We start from the raw sequence: 6445 nt of genomic DNA, 5'->3' as shown, positions 1-6445 counted from the left end.
AAGAAATTAAATGGCAGAAACTTAGAACGCAAGAAATGTAAATTGCAGAATCTTAAAGTGCAGGAAATGTAAATGGCTTGAATTGTAAAGGGAATTGGGAGTTGGATTTGCAGGAATTAAACAAGGGAAATTAGAATTCAACAAGCAGAGGAATAGAAGAACACTTGGATTGAATCAGATCTAGAAACAGAATTGTAAATGAGCATGAAAACAGTAAACAGGGAATGGGAAATCCGGATCTCAGGACCCAAGAGACTAGAAAACCAAGTATAGATCTCAATGCCTTCCTAGATCCAACAAGAACAATTGCAAAGGAAATTGTAAATTGCAAAGAAAGTAGATGAAGCACAATTAACCGAAACTGAAATTCAATTAAGCAGAAAATTAAACAAGATTCCAAGGTGAGATTGAAACAGAATTTCTTCAATTCTCCACCCAAAATCCAAGACAAGAAAAGTAAAGAGTGCTGGGCATGAACAAGGAAGAAGAGAGATCAATTCTCGTCCCAAATTCTCTTGAATTAAAACAACAATGCTAAGAAATGTAAAAGTGAGCTCTCAATCAAACCAGAAAAGAAAAGCTCTCTGAAAACTCAAAGGGAAGCTCCCATAAAACTTAAATTCTAATCTATTTATACACTTTCTTCAAATGGTCTTCAAGCCTTCAATTGGGCCTGATGACAAGTCATCTTAGCCTAGTTTCACTAGTCTTTTTCTTTTGTTTTCACTTGAATTGTGCACTTTCTTAAGCTACAAGTAAGTTGATTTGGGTAGATTTTCATGTTTCCTTTGATTTAATCAACCATGTATGAATTCATGCTATTTCATGAGGTTTTATGCTATAATTGTCATATATTATGAAAGAATGAATATCTCATGATTTTGAGCATAGCTTTGATGTGTTTGGTTGATTAATGATAGGGGAAGAAAGCTTGGAGAAAGGTTGAAGCAAGAAGGAATGGCTAGGAGTAAAGAGAGGACAATGGAATAAGTGAAAATGAACCAGGAAGCAAAAAGTTGAACCAAAAGTTAGCCTCAAACTTTTGCACAAACTTTTGGGTGAAAAGTTAGCCCCAACGTTAGCCCGTAACTTTTGGGCTAACGTTGGCACATGAAAATTACTCCCTGGGCATCAAAAGTTTGCGCCAACGTTAGCCCCTAACTTTGTGGCTAACGTTGGCACATGAAAATTACTCCCTGGGCACCAAAAGTTTGCGCCAACGTTAGCCCCTAACTTTGTGGCTAACGTTGGCATGAGAAAAACACTCCCTGGGCACCAAAAGTTTGCGCCAATGTTAGCCTCTAACTTTTGGGCTAACGTTGGCACATGAAAAACACAAAGGGGGAGCAAAAGTTTGCGCCAACGTTAGCCCCTAACTTTTGGGCTAACGTTGGCGCCATAAGTGCACTAAGGAAGGCCAACGTTGGAGCAAAAGTTAGACCCCTAACTTTTGCACCAACGTGGGTATCAGCAAAATATGGGGGCTGATATGAAAAGTTGGACCAAAAGTTAGACCCTAACTTTTGCTCCAACTTTTACTCAAACTTTTGCAAAACTCCAACCTGGTTCATTTGGTTCACTTTGGTTCTTCTCCAAACTCCAAGAGCAATCAACCAAGGCCTCTTTCAACCCAATTCCACCAAGAGCAAAGGCCCAACTCAAGGCTTGAAGATCATTTGAAGAAAGTGTATAAATAGGATAGAATTCAAGTTCTTCGGGGAGCTTTCCCTTTGAATTTTCATAATAGTCTTCGGAGAGCTTTGGATATTGAGTGATCTTTAATTTCTTAGTCTTGGGGAAGGAGAATTCACTTCTCTTCCTCTTAGTTTTATTGCTTTCAATTTCAATTACAATTGTCTTGGATCTTGGGTTGGAGAATTGAAGAAATTCTGTTTCAATCTCATCCTTGGATCTCTCTGCTTTATTTACTGCTTGATTGAATTTAATTTCTGTTAATTGCTCTTCATCTACTTTCTTTGCAATTTACTTTTCCCTTGCAATTGTTCTTGTTGGATCAAGGAAGGTAGTGAGATCTAGACCTGGTTTTCTAGTCTCTGGACCCCTGAGATCTGAAATTCCAATTTACATTCTGTTTTTGCTTTTCATGTTCATTTACTTGTTTTGCTTCAGATCCGATTCAACCCAAACACTCTTTTACTTTTCTGTTTGATGCAATTTACTTTTCCTTGTTTAAATTCTGCAAATCAAATCCCCAATTCCCTTTACAATTCCAGCCGTTTACATTTCTTGCAATTTAAGATTCCGCAATTTACATTTCTTGCATTCTAAGTTTCTGCCATTTAATTTCTTGTTCTTTAAGATTCAGCACTTTAATTTCTTGCTCTCTTTAACTTCATGCAATTTACCCATTCCCTTTACTTTCCATGCAATTTAATTTCTGCAAATCACAAATCACTCAACCAAATCTTGATTCGCTTGACTAAATTAACCACTAAGCTAAAATTGCTCAATCCTTCAATCCCTGTGGGATCGACCTAACTCCCGTGAGTTTTTATTACTTGATGCGACCCGGTACACTTGCCGGTTAGATTTGTGTGTTTTGGGAGAAATTCATTTTTCCACCAAAATACTCATCAAGTTTTTGGCGCCGTTGCCGGGGATTGATTAGATTGACAATGATTAAGTGAGGTGGTGATCTAGATCAAGCATTTTTTCTTTAATTTTTGACTAACCCACTAACTGTTTGAAGTTTTGTCTCAACTGACTACACTCAATTTTCAAGAGTATCACTGTGTGTTCCGTTGTTGATTTTTATGTCGCAGGAAAAAAGAGCAGCCAGAGGGAAGGATATCATTGAAAATGAAGTTTCTGAGAAAGAAGAACATGCCAACATGAAGCCGCAAATCATTACACTAATAGAGAACAATTGTTCCTATGGTGGAAATCCATTGGAGGATCCTGAACAGCATCTATCTATTTTTCTGAGGATCTGTGATGTTGTCAATAATGATGTCTATAAGCTCTTGCTATTCCCTTTCTCACTAAAGGATGAGGCAGCACAATGGCTTGAAACTCTTCCCCAAGGAAGTATCACTAGTTGGGATGGTTTGGTTGCCAAATTTCTAGCCAAATTCTCTACATCCCAACAAAACATCAAGATGAAAGAGGGAACACATCCATTCATGCAAGGAGAGGAAGAACCATTGCTCAAAGCATGGGAAAGATACAAGAAAGCAAATGACAAAGTGGCTTTTCAAGCATTCTACGAAGGATTAACCCCAGAAACGAGAAGAGCGGTGGATCACTTCTCAGATGACTTACTCGAAGCAACAGCAACTGGTCAAGGAACTGCAAGGTTCAATGACAAGAGAACCAACAACCAACACTCCTTTGAGACACCACAGAATGCAACTTCAGAGAAAGATATGATGAATCTTGAAGGAATGAAGGCAGTAATGAATCAAAGCAAACAGCTACATCAGCAAACTCAGCAACAATTGGAGTCAATGGCTAGACAACTTGATTTTCTCCATTCCTCTACAGTGAATGCACAGTTCCCACCATGGAAGCCACATTCTTATCTAAGAATGAGGGAACCTCAACATCAGGAACCAAGGAACTTCAACTACAACAACCACTTCCCAAACCTGCAACAACATCACCACACAATCTCACAGAATTCTCAAAGGATCACCAATCTAGAGAGCGTAGTAGAGAGAATGATGACACATCAAGTGATGATGAACAAACACCATGAGAACTTACTCGGGGGAATTGGGAAGCAAATGGAACAATTAGCCAAAAACCTCACAGAAACGAGTGAGAAAAAAGCAAAGCCTCACTTAGAAGGACAATGGGACAAGGAGAAGGAAGCTCAGAATTTGAGCTGAGCAAGCACAGAGGATGTCAAGCTAGTGACAATAAAAGAGCGCTTGTTGGGAGGCAACCCAACCGGAGGTAACTATCTTTTCATATCTATTTCAATAAAAAGGTTAATTAGTTTTATCTAGATTGCAAGAAGCTAAGTTTGGTGTACACACTAAAACAATATAAAGGAGAATGAAGGATTCTAAGTTTGGTATCCACCAAAACCCCATTGTAACACACATTCTCACTTTCTGCATAATGTAGGCTTCAAGCATACTGGATGAACTAGTTAGCCATTTTACTGTTTTTCTTAGTTTTCAGTTCTATCACTTTTGAAAAAGAAAAAAGAAATTATCACACATGGTTAACCATTGGCAAGGTACTAAGTTTGGTGTTCCCACACCAAAGTAAGTTCAAAAGCCCATAAATAAATCATGCATGCTAACCATTTTTCAAGTGCTTGGAGAACAAGCAACTTTCAATATCATTGCAGAGTGTCATACAAGCTTTTGGAAGGATTAAGCATCATCAACCAAAGAGACGAAAGAGGAATGTGTGGATCAGTGATGATGATGATGAGGAGTAGAGCAAGTAAACTCCAAAAGGTTGTATTGTTAAGTGATTATCTTACATCAAACACTGCTATGATTGAGAAGTGGTTTTGTTTCCCTGATTATCTGTCTGCATAGCATAGTTTTTCTGTAATTCAATAAGCAAGATGCTTGATTATTCACAACATTTTTCTCTTCAAAACTTGTTTGCACTCAATGTTCAAAAATGCATCACATGAAAGTTCTTTGAAAAGAAGGATTGAGGAATTAAACAATTTTGAAGAAAGCAAAAGATTAGGAGAAGTGGTGGTTCTAGTTGTGTGATTATGTATTGAGGTTGCATGCTTGTGAAAACTTGCATGGGAGCTCATAGGCAGGACATGAAGTTCAAAGAAGTATTGTAGAGATTCTCAAAAATTTATTGAGCCAAGAAGCAGCAAACAAAACAAAAGAAAATAAAGAAAATACAAAAGCAAAAAGAACATGGCCCAAGGCTCTGAGCATCAATTACTAGGCAGAAAAGAAAGAAGAAACAATGACTCAAAGAGTTGTTAGCTGATGAGTATTTTGGTGAAAAATAAATTTCTCCCAAAACACCCAAATCTAACCGGCAAGTGCACCGGGTCGCATCAAGTAATAATAACTCACGGGAGTGAGGTCGATCCCACAGGGATTGATGGATCAAGCAATTTTAGTGGGTGATTAGTTTAGTCAAGCTAACATTGAGTGATTTGAGTGACCATTGAAGCCAACAGAATGTAAATGACAAGGAAAATTAAAGTGCAGAAAGTAAATTGCATTGAAACTTAAAGAGCAAGAAATGTAAATTGCATGAAAGTAAAGGGGATTGGGTGCAGGGAAATTAAATGAAAGCAGTAAATCAAAGCTTAGAACAATTGCAAGAGAAATTAAAGAAAAGTAAATTGCAGAAGCCAAGAGAAGGTGAAGTAGTGAACAGGAATGGAAATTCAATTGTGCAGAGAAAGTAAACAAGAAAATTTTCAAGGTGAGATTGAAACAGAATTTCTTCAATTCTCAACCCAAGATTCAAAACAAAATTGAAAACTAAGAGAGAGCTCTCAAATCCTAATGCTCCCTCGTGGAGCCAGCCTCCACACAAATATGAAAATGATGCCTTATATAGGCTTTACAAAATGGAACTGAAAATGAAATTAAAAACAAATTACAATTAAATGAAATTCCTATTTTATCTATTTCTTGTGCCTTTGAGTGATGATCATTTGGGCCCTTGCTCTTGATGGAATTGGGTTGATAAAGGCCTTGGTTGATTGCTCTTGGAGTTTGAAGAGGAACCGAATTGAACCGGGTTGAGTTTGCAAAAGTTGGTGCAAAAGTTAGAGCAAAAGTTAGGGGTCTAACTTTTGGTCTAACTTTTCATATCAGCCCACAAAATTTGCTGCTATCCACGTTGGGGCAAAAGTTAGGGGTCTAACTTTTGCTCCAACGTTGGCCTCCCTTATGCACATTTATGGCGCCAACTTTGTCCTCTTGTCATGTTGCCAATTTTATGCCCAATATAGACTATCATATATGGTTGGAAAGCTCTGAATGTCAGCTTTCGAACCCACTTGGAATCACTTCAATTGGACATCTACAACTCAAGTTATGATCATTTGAAGAGGGCATGGTCGCTGGCTTTGGTGTGCAGCGTTTGAGGTAACGTTTGCCTCAAACGTTGGCGAAAACGTCAGTTCTGGAGGCTCAAACGTATTGTCCACCCCATACTATTATACATTGTTGGAAAGCCCTGGATGTCTACTTTCCAATGCTTTTTGAAGCACATCAATTGGGGCTCTACAGCTCGAGTTATACTCCATCGAAGGTGCAGAGGTCAAGTGGCCTCACTGCAGGTTGCCACCATGTTCATTTATGCACATTGCGGGGCAGTTTTCTCCCTCAATTTTAGTGTCCACCATGCAGTGCCATATATGCTTGGAAAGCTTTTGATTCCTACTTTCCAATGCTTCTTGAATCACCTCATTTGGAGCTCTGTAGCTCAAGTTATTCTTGTTGGAAGTATACCCCTTCAAGCTGTTGTGGTGTGT

This window comes from Arachis hypogaea, chromosome 15 (genome assembly GCF_003086295.3).
Source record: "Arachis hypogaea cultivar Tifrunner chromosome 15, arahy.Tifrunner.gnm2.J5K5, whole genome shotgun sequence".
Lineage (NCBI taxonomy): Eukaryota > Viridiplantae > Streptophyta > Magnoliopsida > Fabales > Fabaceae > Arachis > Arachis hypogaea.
Note: the sequence above shows the minus strand (reverse complement) of the source record.